This window comes from Ursus maritimus (assembly GCF_017311325.1).
Source record: "Ursus maritimus isolate PB19 chromosome X unlocalized genomic scaffold, ASM1731132v1 scaffold_X1, whole genome shotgun sequence".
Lineage (NCBI taxonomy): Eukaryota > Metazoa > Chordata > Mammalia > Carnivora > Ursidae > Ursus > Ursus maritimus.
This window is the reverse complement of record NW_024423319.1, coordinates 66240723-66264041: the sequence shown is the minus strand read 5'-3', so window position 1 is coordinate 66264041 and position 23319 is coordinate 66240723. Positions and strand designations below refer to the sequence as shown.

The 23319-nt window shown below is 39.9% G+C and overlaps 1 pseudogene; it reads left to right on the top strand.

Annotated features, from left to right (window-relative positions):
• The first annotated feature begins 8335 nt into the window (after window positions 1-8335).
• The window catches only part of LOC103674188, a 20054-nt pseudogene continuing 5070 nt past the window's right edge, over window positions 8336-23319 (top strand).

Genomic DNA, 23319 nt, shown 5'->3' with positions numbered 1-23319 from the left:
AGGTCCATTGTCATGAAAGATGGTATCCATCCCTCCTTTCAGTCTGAATGTATCTTTGGTTCAAATGAGTCTCTTGTAGACAGCAAATGGATGGGTATTCTTTTTTCCAATCTGCAACCCTGTGGCTTTATGGGAGCATTTACCATTTACATTGGCACTAAGAATGAGAGATAGAATTTTAATGATGCCATGTTGCCGTAAAGCTCTTTGTTTGCTATGTTGTGACTTTCTTTCTGTATCACTCTTGGGGCCTTTTTACCTTTATAGAACCCCTAATATCTCCTGTAGGGCTGGTTTCATGTTGCATGAGTATAGTGACTGGCGATCTCTAAATGTTTTATTCTCCATCAATTCTGAATGACAGCTTGCTGGATAAAGGATCTCCTGGCTGCATGTTTTTCTCTGAAAGGCTTTAAAATACCCCCAACCCTTTCTTATTCGGGTCTGTGTAGACAGGTTCGACGATTGATATCTTTGCCTTGGCACGTGAGAAATTTCTTTGCCTGGCCACTTTCAATACGTATCCTTGGATCTAATATTTGCGAATGCACTATGAGTGACGGGGTAGGTTTGTCTGGTTGAGCTTGGGAGGGGTCCTCTCTGCCTCTTGACACGAATGTTGTTTCCCTTGCTAGATTAAGGAAGTTTTCGCTCAATTTGTTCAATATCTCTTCTAGACCTCTGTTTTTTTCCAACTCAGGGAGCCAATGATTCTGACATTGGATCGTTTCATTGAGTCAGTAATCTCCTAACCTACATTCGTGGGCATGGATTTTTTGAGCCAGTTCTTCTTATTCTCTTCTACTAACCCATCCTCCAATTCATTCTATTCTTTCTGTCATTCACCCTGGCCCTCAGAGCTCTAGTTTTGCTGCATTTGTTCATAGTATTTAATTTCGCAGATTCGCCTCATTTCCGTCCTTAGAGATTCTATATTCTATACCTTTTCGTTAATATTTTTTTCATCTACACACATCTTTGACCATTGTTACTCTGAATCCATTTCTCGATAATTTGGTTAAGATTTCGATATCCATTCTGTGGCAGAGCACAGACTCATTGCTTTTTCTTGCTGGGGTGTTCTCCTCTTGCTTTGATGAGAGAGGTTCGAGGGTTGCCAGAGCCCAAATTATTGACCTGGAGTCCCAGGCGTGCACTCATTAGTTTTATAGGGATCTTAAGGTATGCGGGCTTCCTTTAAAAATTCTCTGCCGCCCTGGGCAAGCTCCTGCCACTGATCCAAACCTGGCCTGGTGCAATGTCGCTCCTCGCAAGGTGAAAGGTGCATTGTGTATGGCATACCACAGGAAGCCCTGGCATTTCCAGTTTAGCCTGCAGCAAAGCTTCCGGCATACCAAAGCCCTTCAGAAAATGCTTCGGGAGCGGGCAGTATGCCAAACCACGCCTGCCTCCTGTGGAGTGGTATAACATCGCCAGATCAGCCCACTGGGGTCTTCTGGCTACTTTAACTCTGTTTCTGTTGGTGCTAACTCCTGCAGCTGGCCCCGGATGCACTCCCATATACTCCGTGTCCCAGCCCTCACTTCCAGGGCTGGCACGCCTTCTGTCCTTTAGGGGAACGCAACAGACCGCCAGCCGCAGCTTCACCCTCGCGTGCTCCAGAGCTCTGTTTCAGTGTGGTTTGTGCACTGAGCTCTGGTTTTCAGACTGGTTTCCCACGGTTTCCCGCTCACAGTCTCAGTCTGTTTCTTTCTATGGGTGCTCCGTCCGAGTCCGGCCGCTCTCCCAGTGCAGGTGGCTACCGCTTCCTGGCGCTGAACACTGCGGTTCTCTCCCCTTTCCATTTATGTTCCGGTATCCGTATGCTGATTCAGGGCCCTCATACTTCCTCAATACTCAGCGCTGGAGATGATCATCATTTGTAGAGATCCAGATGCATCTTCCTGCATCTCAGGTTGATTCCATGGGTGTTCAGGATGGTCTGGTACCCCATCCAGCTCGACTCGGGACCAGCTGGGAAAAAGGACCTCTTACTCCGCCATCTTAACTCCTGAATCTCGCGCCAATTCTTTTTAAATTAGATTTTTCTGATCTAATGCAGAATCAGTTCTTGTGACTGTTGCAAATGTGTTTCAGATGAATTATTTCTGTAATTCTTCAAAGCAGAAGTGCATGTATTTCCATCCATTTGACAAGGCTTAGAGTTGGGCTGTTTAAATCTTCTGTATTATGTTGATTTGTATATGTGATTTCTCAATAATTGAAAAAGGTGTTGAATTATTTCACTTGGTGGATTTACAATTTCTCCATGGCACTCTATATTAATGCTCTGTATATTTTGAAGCTATTTTTAAATGCATATGCACATTACAAAATATTTTCATGGAAGTAAATGTCCATCAACTCTGCCACACCCTGTTGGTTAGAAGCAAGACACAGGTCCTGCCCACACATTTAAGGGAAGGAGATTACACGTAGGTGTAAGGGATCATGATAGATCTTTAGATCTACCTTTTAGTCATAGTTTTACAGTGCAAATATTTGTTACTATTAAACAATTTCGGATAATTTAAGTGGCTTAGAACACTTAACACTTCAAGTCCATTTACCCATCTTCAACTTACACACAATACACATTTGACAAGGTAGACTCCATTAAACACTTTTGCTCTGAGCAAAATATTGCTGATGGAAAGACAAGCTACAGACTCGGAAAACCCATTTCCAAATAACACACCTGTCAAAGGGACTTGTATCGTAAGAATATATGAGAATCCGCACTCACCTGCGGAATAAGAAACAAAACAAACAAGTAAAGGCAAAAAAATGAGAGGGAGGAAAGCGAGAAACAGACTCTTTATATTACAGAGAACAATCTGGATAGTTACCAAGAGGGGAGGGGGGGCTTGGGGGATGAGAACGGGTGATAGGGATTAGGGCACTCGTGATGAGCACTGGGTGTTGTATGAAAGTGTTGAATCACCATACTGTACACCTGAAACTGATATAACACTGTATGGTAACTAGAATTAAAAGAATAGCAGTGCCTGCATGGCGCAGTAGATTGGGCATTCAACTCTTGGTTTCGGCTTGGGTCAGCGATCTTGGGGTCGTGGCACTGAGCCCTGCGTTGGGCTCCCACATGCAGTGCGATTCTGCTTGCTTCTCTCCCTCTCCCTTTCGAATAGGTAGATCTTTAAAAAAGAAATTATAAGGAAATCTACACACTCAGTAGTTAAGGAACAACCCCCCAAAAAGGGGAGGCAAAAGATATGAACAGATACTACCAAAGCAAGGAGAAGAATTCAGATGGGGGCGCCTGGGTGGCACAGCGGTTAAGCCTGCCTCTCGGCTCAGGCTGATCCCGGCGTTATGGGATCGAGCCCCACATCAGCCTCTTCCGCTATGAGCCTGCTTCTTCCTCTCCCCTCCCCCTGCTTAGCTTTCCCTCTCTCGCTGGCTGCCCTCTCTGTCAAAGAATAAATAAATAAAATCTTTAAAAAAAAAAAAAAAAAGAAGATATTCAGATGGGTGCAAGTTATACATGAAATGATGCTAAACTCGCGTATGCCATTAGGGAATTGCAAACTATACAAAGATAACACTATATACCTAGTAGAATGACTAAACATTTAAAATATATATATATATCCAAATTCTGGAAGATGTGAGCAATTGAACTCATGTATTTGTGGTGGAAATGCAAATGACACAGGAAGTTTGGAAAAGCTATGCTCAATCCCACTCTAGGCATTTACCCTATAGAAATGAACATTTTTATTCACACAAAACCAATATACCTAAAAGCTTATAGCAACTTTATTCATAATTGCCCAAACTGGAAACATTCTGTTATGTCATCAATTAGTGAATGTATAAAATACTGTCAGGTACATCTAAGGCCAACAGAAGTACAACAATAAAAAGGGATACAATGATCCGTAACATGGATGAATTCAAATGCATTTCTCTGTGGAAAACCAGCCAAAATATCTACATATTGCAATCTTATCTCCAAAATCCTATCACCTCTGGAAAGGGAAAACCGTAGATGGAGAACAAACAGTGGTTTAGGATTGGGAATGGGAAAAAGTGGTTACAACAAAAAGAACAATTAAGAATTAATAAACTGTTTCAAGGTACTGAAGTAGCATACCCGACTATACTTGTCAAAACTCTCCATAGAACAAGTTGCTCAAGCTCGCTTCATAGGGCGTGATCCCGCCGGATCGAGTCCCACTTCGGCCTCCGCTGGGATTTGCTTCTTCCTTTTTCCCCACTTCCCTGCTGTGTTCAACACCCATACTCTTGTCGTGATAAATAATAACAAAAACTCCTAAAAAAAAACCGATAGAACAGGGGCGTTTCGTGTCTAGTCAGTTATGTCTACCTTCGGTTCAGGTCATGACCTTAGATCCTGATTGATCACATTGGGCTCCCGGGCTCCAGCGAGCCTGCTTCCCCTGCCCCTCCCCACGTGTGCAGCCAATACTCTCTCTCTCAAATAAATAAAATCTTTTAAAAACCCATATAGAACGTAAGCCTTCGGTGGCAACAGCGAACAAAGTGTTCGCCTTCGGCTCAGGGCGATCCCCGGCGCCCAGGTTCGGAGAGCCCCCACGTCAGGCCTTTCTCTATGAGCCTTTGCTTCTTCCTCTCCCACTCCCCCAAGCTTAGTTCTCTCGCTGGCTGTCTCTATCTCTGTCACAAATAAATAAATAAAAAATCTTTAAAAAAAAAAAACACCATAGAACTATAAATCAGACTGAATTTTACTATATGTAAATTACAAATACAAATCTCTGGGTTAGAACAGAAGTATATTTTTACTATTAAATGCGTAGAGATTTATAAAAAAAAAGAAAGGCCATATTTTGATGAACGTGTGGAGAAATATGCACATTTATACACCACTGACGGAATGTAACTTTACAACTATATCGAGTATACAATTCAACAGTATCTTTCAGATGCCCTAGTGTTCCTCATCAAACTGTACTCCACTGAAATTTACTGCAAAGAAATAATTAGAAATGTACATGACTAATGTACAGATGTTTATTACATTTTATAGGCAAAATTGGTAATATGCAGTGTCCAGCAACATACAATCATCTACCTAAATTTTGTTACATCCATATGAAATATTATGTAACAATACTGTGTTTTCAAAGAATGCTAATGACATGGAAATACATTATTTTCAAACAAAAAGATACAGAACATATACAACATGATGTCAATTTTGTTTTTTAAATTGTACACCTGAAATGAATAGAACGCTGTGTGTTTACTAACTGGAATTAAAAATAAAATCCTTGAAAAAATTGTGTTACAGATATTCTTTTTAATTAAAAAGAAAAAGGAAACACACTCTACATGTTGAGCTGTTTTCTGGGTTACAAGATTATAGGTGTTCTTTACTTTTTAATTTATACCTTTGATTTTTAACAATGATCATCTGTTACTTTTATCATCAAGAAAAAGTATTTTTTAAATTCTGAAACACAACAAACAAGCCCAGCTCAATCCAGCCAAGTCCATGATCTTCTTTACTGTTGCCATCTTCACTCAGAAGACCACTGCTGCCCCCGGATGCCTGCTGTCCTCCTGCTCCTTCAAGCACTGGACTCATACTGCAGATGAACACCTGTCAAAGAAGAGAGTGGCAGTGCCTCCAAGAGCATGAAAGCTCTATGTTAGTAGCCAAAGGGTCGACAGCCACAGGCTGATCCTAACTGGTATCAATCTCCACGACTCATGTAGAGTAGCAGATGTCTTTGGGTGCCGTAATGCCCATATTACATAATCGAAGTTCTTTCTAAATCTCTTCTATGAAAGAATCCTTATAACTCTTAGATATTCTATCATACTCTGGGATTAATACAAACATAGGTTCAAGGGCTGACCTTTCAGTGTACTGCTTCCTCATGCCTTACCAGGTGCTTGAGTTGCCTAGAACCACTGTGCTCCTCGCCTCTACCCCATCCATCCTATATAAAAACCCAGCGGTTTGGTACTACCTGGGCTACCTCCTCTGTCCCTCGACTTCCTGCTCGATCCAGAGAGTTCTGAGTTGCAAACCTCGGCTCTGGGTTGTTGCTCAACAGGGCTCTCAAGAGAAATCGCCACAAAGGCAGCTGTACCTGAGAAGAGCGTTTGGAACGACTCTCACACAGATGGCAAACCGAAGCGCAGTGTGCAGAGCAACGACTGCCTTCAATCCACTCCAAAGTCCCAGTTTTAAAGCAAGTCTCAGGGCCTCTCCGGGGACATAAAGGATTTTATGACCTCCTTCACTTTTCTCCCCCTTCCTCCACATAAGCGGGCAATAAGGCTTCACTCCTATCTTCATATACTCATACACCTCCGAGGTCTCTCACACATTTGTTTCTTCATTCATATAGGCTTCTAGGTCCAGTATCTACTAAAATGTCAAATACCTATAATGCATTTCATGGCCTCCTTCCTCTCCTTATATTCAGAGAAAACATGGGTGTCACCTGTGAACACTCACTGAGGCTTCATTCACTCATTCACAATAAGCCTCCTCCCAGATGACGATCACTGTTACAGATGGCCTCTGAGGTAGTGGAAAAGAAAAACAAAACAAAAACATCTGCTGAAACTCCATCACTTTTGGTCGTGGGCAGGGAAATAAAGGTGGGGTTAGTGAGAGCAAGAAGTACACTAGAAAAAACTCTAAGAAGAGGCAAGACCCGATAAGGTACCAAATGGTGTGACCAAGGGTGTCCTGGGGGAATCCTCTGGCCTATATTTGAAAGGCACAAGACTTTCCACTTACCCAAATCTGCCCATCCCCAAGAGAGACAGAAAAAGGTATAATCTTGGACCTGATATTGTTTACTATTAACCTCCTGGGTTGTCCTTACGCCACATATGCCCTAAGACAAGTCCTGGATCTCTAATGACTAACTCAGAAGAGGGACTGGGTTGGGGCAAGCCCTCCTACTAGTATTTTTGTCATCAGCTGATACATCAGGAGGTGTCCTCACAAGCTGGGGGTCACAGGGCTGTTGGCTCCTGGCTGCCAGCTCCGGAGCGCGGTATCAGGTGGAAGTCGGTATCGGGCTGATTATCATTAGTATTCCCAAGCACTGAGACAGTAGGACAAGTTTGACCCCAACTCCAGCACCATGACTCTGTGGGTCTTAAGAAGGAAGTGCTCATGAAAGAGAGTGACTCACAGCACCCGCAGGCCAGAAAGTGCCAGTGGAAGGAGAAAGTATGGCTTGGTTTGCTTCTCACTGGTGGTATCTAGTCAAGGAGCTGAAGGAAAAAAAATATGTGAGTGCAGGGATAGGAGCTACTTTCAAGTCAGTTGACTGCCTCGCTTCCATGAAGCTGGGGTCCTTTGTTGCTTAAACCCAAACTCCCCTGGTGGCCTATATTCCAGCTTTGGGGATCCAGCAATTTTTGCCCACTGGAGGCCTAACAGAGAGCTTGCAGCCTTATGCCTCTTACTGTAGGGAGGTTTTTGTTTGTTTATTTTTTTGCTGTGAACATGGAGTACTTTTATGGGAAGTAATAGTTCATACACGCACATACAGTACAATTTCTGAACAGAGAAAAAGCTGAGAGGGCTGGGCATGCAACTGAAAGGAGCTACCTGTGGCTGAGAGTCTCAAGAGGACGCATCCCTCTGCTGGGTGTCATCACAGAGACGAGGACTGGCTGTAGTCATTCTCCGCTTCTTGCCTTTTCTTCTCCCTCACATGAAGTCTTCTACCAGGATCCTCCCTGAGGAATAAATATAAAGCAGCCCCCACAGGAGGGGATAGGCTGTCTGAGGGCCTGGCTCTATCACAGTGGCTCTTAAACCTTCATTGAGATACTGACTCATGTGGAAGACTATAACTGAAGAAAAATGAGACCCTGTGCAATACCACAGGGTTCACAGAGACCTCTTCCTAAACGTTTGACCCTTCCGGGTCCCAGCCATCTTTCTGGTCAGTTTCAGCCTCTCCTTCCCAACAGCACAGCGGTGGATTATCTACAACACGTCCACTGCAAACTGGAGGCACCCTGACCTCAGAGTGGCTTTCACGAAGGGTTTCATTATTCTCACCCATTGATGTGAGCTCTCTTTATCTACTATCCTTCATCTTAAAAGCTCAATTAGATAACCGACTGTCTTGTTCCAGTTAATGAATATGTGTGTTTTTAAAGTGCTGTGCCTGTTTTTTTGTTTTGGCTTTCAGCAGCATACCTCTCAACCCAGAGGTCAGAAGCTGGGACTACATTGCGGGTTCAGCCAACACAAGCTTCTACCACATAATAAAGTTAGCTCAACGTCAAGGAACTTCTGACGGCGAAACTTTATGCCACTTCAAGCTGCTCACCCAGTCTGCTGATGGCCACAGCATTCATCAGTTCTGAGTGGCCAGCAGCCCCCTTGCTGTGCTTGCTTGGGACTGCTGCTCACTCTCTCACACCTGGTATGTGACAGACCCAAACGGTAAATGGGTGCACAGAGTGGTGTCGGGACAGAGCAGGCGCTCAGTAAACGAGGGGATCGCTTTTAGCTGGGCATCTCCGCAAAGCGGGGCACCACAGTGCGAAGGTACATGTGCAAATCATAGTTCTTGTAACTTCTAATGATACCTGCCACTCTTCTGCAGCTCCTACCACCACTGTCCCATTACATCCTCTCTTCGATCGCACAGCTGCCATGAGCCAATCTCTGACCATTCCTCAGTCACCAGCTTCATATTCGAGTAGGCTTCACAGTGTTCGCCCTCAGCCCAGCTTTCTGCTGGTAATCCTGTGGCCGCTCAGTATTTATGTAACTGACCATCTGACATCCCAGCTTCAAAAAGCATATCTTGACCACTCCAGTTTCAAATCTCAAGAGCCAAACCACCTCCTATTAGAGAACCAATTATTCAAGCTCGAACCACTAACACTTCATCTTGATCACACCAAGTCCTCTTTATTCAGGTACTGAGCTCACTTCACCCTAACTGTTTCTCTCTCTCATATAGTCTGGGCATTTCACCCTATTTCTGTATAACCCCCTGTTAGCTGTCCACTCTTTCAACTAATGAAGGCCAGTCCTCCCAGCACCAAATTTATTTGTGACAGTAATACATCACTTTATACTTCCTGAGTTTCTAATCTAGTTTCAAACTAGTTTCTCACTTTAACCTAAATATATCATGTATCATTTAATACAATAGTTTCTTCACTTTAAATTATTACCAAAATACCTCACTCCAGCCTTTTGGTCTCTAATATCTTTAGATCTTGTCCCTGGTCAGCTTCCTCTCCATCATTCACACCCCCTCAAACAGTTATGGATTCGGTAATACCTTTCTCAGCTGTTTTCCCATCTATCCCTATATCTCCAGTGAGGGGAGGCAACCCCTCAAGTCCCTCCGCCCCCACTCTGTGAGCCCCAGGTTTACCCTCCCAACTCCACACCGCTTCCCAGGATCTTACTCCACTGCTATGGTCTTTCCCTCGTTTCACAGCGCCTCCCTTCTCAAAGCCTTCTCCTGCCCTGTGTCGTACTCTTCTCCCAGCGGTGTATGGAGCTTCTATATGACTCACTGTAGCTCTGATGGAATCATAAGTTAACTTGTGGCCTCTAGCGGCTCATCTTTCAACAGAAAGAAGGTTTGGTGAACAAGAGCAATAATTCAGCACAGCAGTTAAGAAACATGAGCCTGTTGGGTGGCGAACGGAAATAGGCCCAGCCTCCGGCCATGGTGTATGGATAGCTGAGGTAAAGCTGAAAAGGAAACTGGAATACAGCCACAGTAACAACCCCCTGTGGGAGGATGAAGGTTCTGAGCAATTACTCCATTTCTGGTCCTTACCTCCAAGGAGCAAAGAAAGAAAGAACTGGAAGAGCTGCACAAGGAAAAACAAAGAAGTGCAACATCTGGGCAGCCAAGACCAAATGCAGGCATAGAAACAGACTATTTCAATGGAAAACATAACATCAAATATGACATAGACGTGGTTCTTGCAGCCGCTACGCCCCTTCTCCCCTGCAAACATCAGTGATTAGTCATTAACGCTCTTTCACACTGAAATGAGACCTGGCTTCAGAATCCTTTGATCAAACATAATCAAGGCAGGTACTCTCAGTCGGCTGGAGATGGTACTTGAGATGAGTAAATGTATTCGCTGTCCTTGCACTACACAGAGAAGTTCTCAGCAGGGATGAGAAGATAGGAGGAAGTCGGAGAAAGTATACTGAAGACAGCTTGGACGTTGTAGGCAACTGGCGGGGAAAAGCTGGAGCCCATGGAGACAGAGCAGGCGCCTTCCACCACGTCTGTTGATGATTCAGTTTTTCATTCAACAAACATTTAATGAGGCCTACAATGTGCACGGGATTAGCAATCGAATACAAAGATGAATAAGGCACTGTCCTGCTCAGTAAGGAATTTAGAGTCTGGTAGACGAGCCATAGACATCGATTGATAATACAACCTGATAAGTGCTAGGACACTTAGCAGGTTGTATTATATCCATCCGAGTAGGATTTCTTCAGAAGAGCACAACTCCAGGTTGAGGTTGGATCCATGCAGTCCCTCCCAGCCACCAGGGCCTGCTGGTGTTTCTGTCACGTGGTGAGTCAAAAGAAAGCTGGGGTAGCAATTTTCATATCAGATAGATTAGATTTTAAACTAAAGACTGTAGTTAGAGATACAGAAGGACACTATATTACTGTTAAAGGATGTATCCAACAAGTGTATATGACAATTATAAATATCTAGGCACCCAACACAGAGGAGCAGCAAGATACACAAGCCAACTCTTAACCAGAATAAAGAAACATATAGATAATAATATGTTAATAGTAGGGGACCTCAACACTCCACTCTCAGCAATAAGCAGATCACCTAAGCAGAAAATCAACAAAGAAACAAGAGCTTTGAATGACATACTGGACCAGATGGACCTTATGGATATATACAGAACACTACACCCCAGAACCACAGAATACTCATTCTTTTCAAATGCACATGGAACTTTCTCCAGAATAGACCATATACTGGGTCACAAAACAGGTCTCAACAGATGCCAAAAGCCTGAGATTATTCCCTGCATATTCTTAGACCACAATGTTTTGAAACCGGAACGCAATAACAAGGAAAAATTTGGAAGAAACTCAAACACTTGGAAACTAAGAACCATCCTGCTCAAGAATGATTGGGTAGACCAGAAAATTAAAAATCAATTTAAACAATTTATGGAGACCAATGAGAATGAAAACACATCAGTCCAAAACCTATGGGACACTGCAAAGGCAGTCCTAAGGGGAAAATACATAGCCATCCAAGCGTCACTCAAAAGAATAGAAAAATCTAAAATGCAGTTTTTATATTCTCACCTAAGAAGCTGGAGCTGGAACAGAAGAACAGGCCTAACTCATGCACAAGAAGGCAACTGATCAAGATTAGAGCAGATATCAATGAATTAGAAACCAGGAGCACAGTAGAGCAGACCAACAGAACTAGAAGCTGGTTCTTTGAAAGAATAAATAAGATCAATAAGCCACCGGCAAGACTTATTCAAAAGAATAGAGAAAGGACCCAAATTAATAAAATTATGAAAGGAAGGGGAGAGGTCACAACCAACACCAATGAAATAGGAAGGATCATTAGAAACTATTACCAACAGCTATATGCCAAAATCTAAGCAATTCATGAAGAGATGGAGGCCTTCCTGGAAACCTATAAACTACCAAAGACTGAAACAGGAAGAAATTGATTTCTTAAACAGGCCAATTAATTATGAAGAGATTGGCCAGTGATAAACAACCTTCCAAATAACAAACTCCAGGCCCAGATGGTTTTCCTCGGGAATTTTCCAACATTCAAAGAAGAAAAGATACCTATTCTCCCAAAGCTATTTCAAAAATAGAAACAGAAGGGAAAGCACCAAACTCACTCTATGAGGCCACATTTACCTTTGATCCCACAAAGCAAGGCAAAGGACCCCTCAAAAAGGGTAATCCACAGACCAAATTTCCCATGAATATGGGATCGCATAAATCCTCAACAAGATACTTGCTAATAGAATCCAACAGTACATTGAAAGGATTATCCATCATGACAAGTGGGATACATACCGGAGATGCAAGTGTGGTTCAACACTGCAGCATTGATCAGCGTGACTCATATACAACAGAAAAGACTCAGGAACCATATGATCCTCTCAATTGATGCAGAAAAAGCATTTGACAAAAATACAGCATCCTTTCCTATTAAACCTTCAGGTGTAGGAATAGAGGATACACTTTCTCAATCTCATAAAAGCCATTATGAAAAGCCTACTGCAAATATTATTCTCAATGGGGAAAAGCTGGAAGCCTTTCCCTTAAGATTAGAACTCACAAGGATGCCCTCTCGCCACTATTATTCAACATAGTACTGAAGTCCTTGCAACAGCAATCAGACGACAAAAAGGGATCAAAAGGTATCCAAATCGGCAGAGAGAGAAGATCAAATGTCTCTCTTTGCAGATGACATGATATCAGAACAAAAGAAGCCACTCCCAAACTATAGTTTAGCAGAGCAATTCAGTAACAATGGGGATACAAAATCAATGCCTGGAAATCAGTTGCATTTCTATACACGAATAACGAGACTGAAGAAAGAAGAAGTGGGAATCCATCCCATTTACAGCAACTAAAAACCATACGATGCTATTCTGAATTAACCAGAGATGTAAAGGGTCTATGATCTAGAAACTATAAATCACTCTTGAAAGACATTGAGGAAGAAACATAAAAAGATGGAAAAAATTCCATGCTCATGGATCGGAAGAATTAACGAAGTTAAGGATGTCCATACTGCAGAGCAATCTACACTTTCAATGGTATCCCAATCAAATACCGGAGGACATTTTTCAAAGAACTGGAACAAATAGTCCTTAAATTTGTATAAAACAGAAAGCCCGACTTACTCAAAGAACTGTTGAAAAGGAAAAACAAAGCTGAGGGCATCACAATGCCAGATTTCGAGCTGTACTACAAAGCTGTAATTACAAAGACAAAAAGGTACTGGCACTAAAACAGACACATGGACAATGGAACAGAATAGAGACCAGAAATGGACCCTCAGGCTCTTTGAACGTAATATTTATGTGTAAAGCAGGAAAAACATCCAGTGGAAAAGAGTCTCTTCAATAAATGGTGCTGGGAAAATTGAACAGCTACATGCAAAAGAATGAAACTTGACCACTCTCTCACACCATACACAAAAATAAACTCCAAATGGATGAAAGACCTCGATGTGAGACAGGAATCCATCAAAATCCTAGAGGAGAACATAGGCAGCAACCTCTATGACATCGGCCAAAGCAGTCTTTTTCATGACACATCCCCAAAGGCAAGAGAAACAAAAGATAAAATGAACCTGTGGGACTTCATCTAGATAAAAAGCTTCTGCACAGCCAAGGAAACAGTCAAAAAAACTAAGAGGCAGCCCACGGAATGGGAGAATATATTAGCAAATGACACTACAGATAAAGGACTGGTATCCAAGATCTACAAAGAACTTCTCAAACTCAATACACAGGAAACAAATAATCAAATAAAAAAATAGGCAGAAGATATGAACAGACACTTTTCCAATGAAGACATACAAATGGCTAACAGACACATGAAAAACTGTTCAAAATCATTAGCCATCAAGGAAATTCAAATCAAAACCACACTGAGATACCACCTTACGCCAGTTAGAATGGCAAAATTAGACAAGGCAAGAGACAACAATTGCTGGAGAGGATGTGGAGAAAGGGGATCCCTCCTACATTGTTGGTGGGAATGCAAGTTGGTACAGCCACTCTGGGAAACAGTGTGGAGGTCCCTAAAAGTTAAAAATGAGCTACCTATGATCCAGCATTGCACTACCGGGTGTTTACCCCAAAGATACAGACGTAGTGAAGAGAAGGGCCATATGCATCCCAATGTTCATAGCAGCAATGTCCACAATAGCTAAATCGTGGAAGGAGCCAAGATGCCCTTCAACGGATGACTGCATTAAGAAGTTGTGGTCCATATATACAATGGAATATTACTCAGCTATCAGAAAGAACGAATTCTCAACATTTGCTGCAACATGGACAGCACTGGAGGAGATAATTCTAAGTGAAATAAGTCAAGCAGAGAAAGACAACTATCATATGATTTCTCTCATCTATGGAACATAAGAACTAGGATGATCGGTAGGGGAAGTAAGGGATAAAGAAAGGGGGGGGTAATCAGAAGGGGGAATGAAGCATGAGAGACTATGGACTATGAGAAACAAACTGAGGGCCTCAGAGGGGAGGGGGGTGGGGGAATGGGATAGACCGGTGATGGGTAGTAAGGAGGGCACGTACTGCATGGTGCACTGGGTGTTATACGCAACTAATGAATCATCGAGCTTTACATCAGAAACCGGGGATGTACTGTATGGTGACTAACATAATAAAAAATCATTAATTAAAAAAAAAACCATAGCTAACATACTCAATGATAAAAAACTAAGATCAAGGACAAAACACGGATGTCCACTCTTACCACTTTCATTCAATATAATACTGGAAGTCTTAGCCACAGAAATCAGAAAATGAAAAGAAATAAAACACATCCAAATTACCAAGGAAGAAGTCATGTCTTTGCAAATGATAAATATGGTAATATTTAGAAAACCATAAAGACTGCATGAAACAAACTATTAGAACTGAGGACAATGGCAGAATAGGAGGACCTTAATCTCACCTCATCACATAGATACACCCAAATAATAGCCACATCAGTACAACTAATCCATAAAATGATGTGAAGAGTGGAAAAACAGACTTCCCACAGTTAAACATAGAGAGGAATCGAAAGCTGTAGGAGGGGCGCACCTGGGCAGCTCAGTCAGTTAAGCATCCAACTCTTGATTTAAGCTCAGGTCATGATCTCAGGGTAATGAGATCGAGCCCTGTGTAGGGCTCCATGCTGCGCGTGGAAACTAAAGATTCTCTCTCCCTCTCCCTCTGCCCACTCCCCCTACCCCACTCCCTCACACATGCTCTTTGTCTTTCTCTAAGAAAGAAAGAAAGAAAGAAAGAAAGAAAGAAAGAAAGAAAGAAGAAAAAAGAAAGAAGAAAGAAAGAAAGAAAGAAAGAAAGAAAGAAAGAAAAGAAAGAAAGAGAAAGAAAGAAAGAAAGAAAGAAAGAAAAAGAAAGCAAGCAGTAGGAGAGGTGGAGACCCGGTCAGAAACCAAACTCCCTGGGGCGCCTGGGTGGCACAGCGGTTAAAGCGTCTGCCTTTGGCTCAGGGCGTGATCCCGGTGTTCTGGGATCGAGCCCCACATCAGGCTCCTCCACTATGGGCCTGCTTCTTCCTCTCCCACTCCTCCTGCTTGTGTTCCCTCTCTCGCTGGCTGTCTCTATCTCTGTCAAATAAATAAATAAACTCTTTAAAAAAAAAAAAAAAGAAACCAAACTCCCAGCAAGACTAATCATGAACACCACAAGCGCAGATAAAGGAGAGGAAGAGGCCCCACACCAGGCACCTCAGACATGGGGGACCTGCACTGGGAAGATAAGTACCCATAATATTTGGCTTTGAAAATCAATGAGGCTTAACTTTGTGATTTTTTGCAATCAGTGGGGCTTAACTCCAGGTACTTTAAAAATCAGCAGGTTCAGCTAGTCTCTTCCCTTAAAGAGACAACATAACAAGCAGCTTCACCAAGATACAGCATAGAAGCAGCAGTTTGAAAAACACCTAGGGTATACAAGAAGGAGATTTCTTTAATAAATTCAGAAAGTGTGTTGCAGAGGCAAGGATCTTTAGGAGACGTCTCCAAGAAAAAAAAGGGTTGGCTGGCACCATTTCTCTCCCCTCTCCAGCCTAGATACCTGCACAAATGCTGAAGGCAGAATAAACACTCTCCACATAGCATGTTAACACAGCATGACCAGGCCCAACCTTTTCCTGTAGATCCACCACATCCAACCTGCAGGAATCCTTCCAAAGTGGCACCTGACCTGTCTCATTTTGCAAGCAGCTAAGTGACCAGTCACTCCAAAGTGACTCTTGCCCTGGAGAGAGGGGAAGATAATCACTTACCAGTTCAACTACAGTCCCAGTAGTGGGCAGGGGCCTGACATATGATCAGTCTTCTGGCCCTGACCACAAACAAAAACCACACACCGGGCAGTCCAAGGAGAGAGCCCTATAGTTCAGGGTCACTGAAAACCCAACAGACAGATTGTGGGTAGACATCTGATCTCATTGCAGGCCCCGCTCACCAATTAGAACCTCTCAGGGGATACCAGAGGAGAGTGCCCTGCAGTTTGGTGAAACCACAACCCTGGCAAGCAGGCTGAAGGAAGGCAACTGATCAACTTCAACTAAAAGACCAGGGTGATGCCAGACTAAATCCTTAACAACACACATACCAAAACCTCCCCACAATAGGCCAAAGGGGCCGTTGCAACTGACTGGAGTGAAAGCAAACGTGGCTCAACCACAAAAATAGTGTGTATAAAACACACATAATACAAGCATCTGAAGTGCCTACTTCTGGTGAACAGGTTATACTGCACTACAGGGCCCTGCAGGACCTGACCTTTTCATAAGGCCACTACCTACAGGATCAGGAGATGTAGCTCACTTTCCTAATACATACAAACAAATAAAGATAGTTATGCAAAATAAGGAGACAGAGTTATATGTCCCAAATGAAGAACAGGACAAAATCACAGCAAAGAATTAAATGGAATGAAGATAAGCAGTATGCCTGATAGAGAATTCAAAGACTCAAATAAATAAAATCACAAATGTGAGATAAGAAATCACAACCAACACCACAGAAATACAATCATTAGAGAATATTATGAAACACTATATGCCAACAAACTGGATAACCTGGAAGAAATGGATACATTTCTAGAAACCTATGACATACCAAAACTGAAGCAGGAAGAAATAGAAAATTTAGCAGATTACCAGAAATGAAACTGATTTAGTAATCAAAAAACTCCCAGCAAACAAAAGTCTAGGACCAGATGGCTTCACAGGTGAATCCTAACAAACATTTAAAGGAGAGTTAATGTCTATTCTCAAACTTTCCAGAATATAGAAGAGGAAGGAAAACTTCCAAGTTTGTTCTATGAGGCCACCATTACCCTCATATCAAAACCAGATGAAGATACCACAAAAAAAGAGAATTACAGGCCAATGTCTCTAATGAACATAGATGCACAAATCATTGACATAATATTAGCAAACTGAATCCAACAATACATTAAAAAATGATTCACCACAATCAAAGAGGATTTATTTTCAGAATGTATGTGTAGTTCAGTTTTCAGAAATAAATCAACATGGTACATCACATCAATAAAAGAAAGGTTAAAAACCATATGATCATTTCAATAAATGCAGAAATAGCATTTGACAAATACAGCATCCATTCATGATAAAAGCACAATAAAGTGGAATTAGAGAAAACATACCTCAACATAATAAAGGCCATATATGAAAAACCCACAGCTAACATCATAATCAATGGTGAAAAACTTAAGAGCTTTTGCTAAGGTCAGGAACAAGATAAAGTAGACAACTCTCACCACTTTTATTCAACATTGTACTGGAAGTCTTAGCCACGGCAAACAGACAAGAAAAAGAAATAAAAGGCGTCCAGATTGGTAAGAAAGAAGTAAAACTGTCGCTATTTGCAGATGACATGATACTATATTCAGAAAATCCTTAAGACTCCACCTAAAAATTACTAGAATTGATAAATTCAGTAAGGTCACAAGATACCAAATCAATGCACAGAAAATAATTGTATTTCTATACACTAATAATGTATCAGCAGAAAGAGAAGAAAACTATCCCTTTTACAATTGCACCAAAAATAATAAAATATCTAGGAATAAACTTAACCATGGAGGTGAAAGATCTGTACTTTGGAAACTATAAAACATTAATAAAAGAAATTGAAGATGACACCAGCAAATGGAAAGACATTCAATGCTCATGTGTTAGAAGAACAAATCTTGTTACAATGTCTATATTATCCAAAGCAATCTACACATTTAATGAAATTCCCATCAAAATACCAACGGCATTTTTCACAGAACTAGAAGAAACAATCCTAATATTTGTATGGAATCACAAATACCCCTAATAGCTAAGGCAATCTTGAAAAACAAAACTGGAGGTATCATAAGTCCAGATTTCAAATTATATAACAAAACTGTAGTAATCAAAAGAATATGGTACTGGCACAAAATAGACACATAGATCATTGGAATGGAATATAAATCCCAGATAAAAATAGTGCTTAAAAGATGAATTCATCTTCAACAATGGAGGCGAGAATATGCAACAGGAAAAAGAGTCTCTTCAACAAATGGTGCTAGGAAAACTGGACAGCTGTATGTAATAGAAAGACACTAGACTGCTTTCTTTCACCATACATAAAAGTAAATTCAAGATGAATTAAATACCTAAATGTGAGACCTGAAATTATGAAGTCCTGGAAGAGAGCACAGACAGTAACTTCTCTGACATTGGCCATAACAACATCTTTCTAGATATGACTTCTGAGGCAAGGGAAACAAAAGCAAAAATAGATTATAGGGACTACATAAAAATAAAGCTTTTCACAGCAAAGGAAACAACCAACAAAACCAAGAGACAACCTACTGGGGCACCTGGGTGGCTCAGTTGGTTAAGCATCCAACTCTTGATTTCAGCTCAGGTCATGATTTAGGGTCCTGGGAGTGAGCCCAACATCAGGCTCCCTGCTCAGAGGGGAGTCTGCTTGTCTCCCTCTCTTTCTGCTCCTCCCCCCGCTCATGCTCTCTCCCTCTCTCTCAAATAAATAAATAAATAAATAAATAAATAAATAAATAAAACAACCTACTGAATGGGAGAAGATATTTGCAAATGACATATCCAATAAAGGATTAGTATCCAAGATATATAAAGAACTTATAGGGACTCCTAGGTGGCTCGGTCATTTAAGTGTCTGCCTTCTGCTCAGGTCATGATCCCAGGGTCCCAGGATTGAATCCCCGCATTGGGCTCCTTGCTCGCGGGGAGCCTGCTTCTTCCTCTGCCTGCTGCTCCCACTGCTTGTGCTCACTTTCTCTCTCTCTGACAAATAAATAAATAAAATCTTTTTAAAAAAGAACTTCTACAACTCAACAGCAAATACACAAATAATCCAGGTAAAAATGGGAAGAAGACATGTACAGACATTTCTCCAAAGAAGACAAACACATGGCCAACAAACACACGAAAAGATGTTCAACAACACTCATCATCAGGGAAATCAAATCAAAACCACAATGAGGTATCACTTCACCCCTGTCAGAATGGCTAAATTGAAACACAAGAAACAAGTGTTGGCAAGGATGTGGAGAAAGGGGAACCCTTGTGCACTGCTGGTGGGAATGCAAACTGGTGCAGCTACTGGGGAAAACAGTATGGTGGTTCCTTAATAAGTTAAAATAGTATTATCATATGGTCCAGTGATCACACTACTGGATATTTACTCAAAGAATATGAAAACACTAAGTCAAAGTGATATATGCATCCTATGTTTACTGCAGCATTATTTACAATAGCTAAGCTATGGAAGCAGCCCAAGTGTCCATGGATTGATGAATGGATAAAGATGTGAGATATATATATATATATTTATATATAATATAGATATTATATATCTATATAATATATATAATATAGATATTATATATCTATATAATATATATAATATAGATATTATATATCTATATAGATATATATTATATAGATATTATATATCTATATAATATATATAATATAGATATTATATATCTATATAATATATATAATATAGATATTATATATCTATATAATATATATAATATAGATATTATATATCTATATAATATATATAATATAGATATTATATATCTATATAATATATATAATATAGATATTATATATCTATATAATATATATAATATAGATATTATATATCTATATAATATATATAATATAGATATTATATATCTATATAATATATATAATATAGATATTATATATCTATATAATATATATAATATAGATATTATATATCTATATAATATATATAATATAGATATTATATATCTATATAATATATATAATATAGATATTATATATCTATATAATATATATAATATAGATATTATATATCTATATAATATATATAATATAGATATTATATATCTATATAATATATATAATATAGATATTATATATCTATATAATATATATAATATAGATATTATATATCTAGGTGTATGTATTCATATATATATTAATATTACTCAGCATAAAAAGAATGAAATCTTACCATTTGCAACTATGTAGATGAAGCTAGAGAGCATTATGCTAAGTGAAATAAGTCAGAGAAAGACAAATACAGTATGATTTCACTCATATGTGGAATTTAAGAAACAAAACAAATGAGCAAAGGGGGGGGAAAGAGAGAGAGAGGCAAACCAAGAAATAGACTCCTAAATATAAAGAACAAACTGATGGTTCCCAGAGGGGAGGTGAGTGGGGGGATGGGTTAAATAGGTGATGGGGATTAAGGAGTGCACTTGTTGTGATGAACACTGGGTGTCGCATTTAAGTGTTGAATCACTAAATTGTACAATTGAAACTAATATAACTAACATACTAACTGTATGTTAACTAACTGGAATTTAAATAAAAACTTCTAAAAAATTCCTACCATCTGTCCTCATACAACAATATCAAAATATCATTGAATATATTCCTTATGCTGTAACTTTTATTCGTGTGTGTGTGTGTGTGTGTGTGTACCACAACTTCCACTTGGATTACTCCCATATTTTGGCTATTGTAAATAATGCTGCAATGAACAAAGGGGTATATAGATATATCTTTTCAAGTTAGTGTTTTAGTTTAATTTGGTAAATACCCAGTAGTGGTATTATTGGATCATATGGTATTTCTATTTTTAATTTTTTGAGGAAACTCCATACTGTTTTCCACTTGGCTGTACCAATTGACATTCCCACTAAGGGTTCATTTCTCTCCACATCTTACCAACACTTGTTGTTTCTTGTCTGTTTGATTCTGGCCATTCTGACAGGCATGAGGTAATATCTCATTGTGGTTTTGGTTTGCATTTCCCTGATGATTAGTGATGTTGAATATCTTTTCATGTGTTTTTTGGCCATCTATATGAGGAAGACATAACAATCACCTCCTAATAATAGATCTTCAAAATATATGAAGCAAAAATGAACAGAACTGAAGGGAGAAACAGACATTCTTCAATAAGAAGGTGGAGGCTTCAATACTCTACTTTCTATAATGGATAGAGCAACCAAAGAGAAAAGTAAAGAAAGAAGAGACTCAAACTCACTGGATCAAATAAACCTAAAAGACATATAAATTAGGCTGAACTCAAGAATAGGAGAATAAACATTTTCTCACATGCACAAGGAGCATTCTCCAGTGTAGAGTACATAGTAAACCACAAGTCTCAATTGATGTAAAAAAGATGGATATGATTCAAAATGTATTAACTGACCATGACAGGATAGTTAGAAATCAATAACAGAAGAAACTAGAAAATTCACAAATATATTAAAATTAAACACACTCTTAAACAATTAATGGGTAAAAGAAGGATTCACAAGGGAAATTAGAAAATACCTAGAGACAAGTGTCAATGAAAACACAACATATCAAAATGATGGGATGCAGACAAAACAGTTCTCAGAGGGAAATTTATAGTTGGGAATGTCTACATCAAAAAAGAATAAAGATCTCAAATCAATATACTTCAACGCTGAAGGAACCAGAAAAGGAAGAGTGAACTACCCCAAAGCTAACAGAAAAAAGGAAATAATAAAGATTAAAGTAGTGATAAACAAAATAAAGACTAAGCAAACAATAAAGAAAATCAACAAAATCAAAAGATGATTCTTTGAGAAGAAAAACCAAATCACCAAATGGTCAGCTAAACTGAGAAAAAGAAGAGAAGATACAAATAACTAAAATGAGAAATGAAAGTGGCAGCATTACTACTGACTTTAACAGAATTAAATGAATTGTAAGGAAACAGTATGAAAAATTGTACATTAACCAATTAGATAACAGAAAAATGGACAAATTCCTTGAAATACACAACTTATCTAAACTAACTTAAGAAGAAATAGAAAATCTCAATAGACCCATAATAAGTAAAGGGATTGAATAACTAATATAAAACCCCCAACAAAATAAAATCCCGAGTTATATGGCTTCACTGGTGATTTCTACCAAATATTTAAAGAAGATATAATACATTTGGAGTTTATCTTTGTGTATGGTGTGAGAGAGTGGTCAGGTTTCATTCTTTTGGATATAGCTGTCCAATTTTCCCAGCACCATTTATTGAAGAGACTGTCTTTTTTCCACTGGATGTTTTTTCCTGCTTTATCAAAGATTAGTTGCCCAAAGAGCCGACGGTCCATTTCTGGGTTCTCTATTCTGTTCCATTGGTCTATGTGTCTGTTTTTGTGCCAGTACCATGCTGTCTTGGTGATCAGAGCTTTGTAGTATAGCTTGAAATCTGGCAACGTGATGCCCCCAGCTTTGTTTTTCCTTTTCAACAATTCCTTGGTGATTCGGGGCCCTTTCTGGTTCCACACAAATTTAAGGGCTGTTTGTTCCTCAGTGTGAGACAGGAATCCATCAAAGTCATAGAGGAGAACATAGGCAACCTCTTTGACATCAGCCACAGCAAATTTTTTCATGACATATCTCCAAAGGCAAGAGAAACAAAAGATAAAATGAACCTGTGGGACTTCATCAAGATCAAAAGCTTCTGCACAGCCAAGGAAACAGTCAAAAAAACTAAGAGGCAGCCCACGGAATGGGAGAGGATATCTGCAAATGACACTACAGATAAAAGACTGGTATCCAAGATCTACAAAGAACTTCTCAAACTCAATACATGGGAAACAAATAATCAAATAAAAAAATGGGCAGAAGATATGAACAGACACTTTTCCAATGAAGACATACAAGTGGCTAACAGACATATGAAAAAATTTTCAAAATCATTAGCCATCAGGGAAATTCAAGTCAAAACCACATTGAGATACCACCTTACACCAGTTAGAATGGCAAAAGTTGACAAGGCAGGAAACAACAAATGTTGGAGAGGATGTGGAAAAAGGGGATCCTTCCTACATTGTTGGTGGGAATGCAAGTTGTTACAGCCACTTTGGAAAACAGTGTGGAGGTCCCTTCAAAAGTTAAAAATTGAGCTATCCTATGATCCAGCAATTGCAGTACTGGGTATTTACTCCAAAGATACAGACATAGTG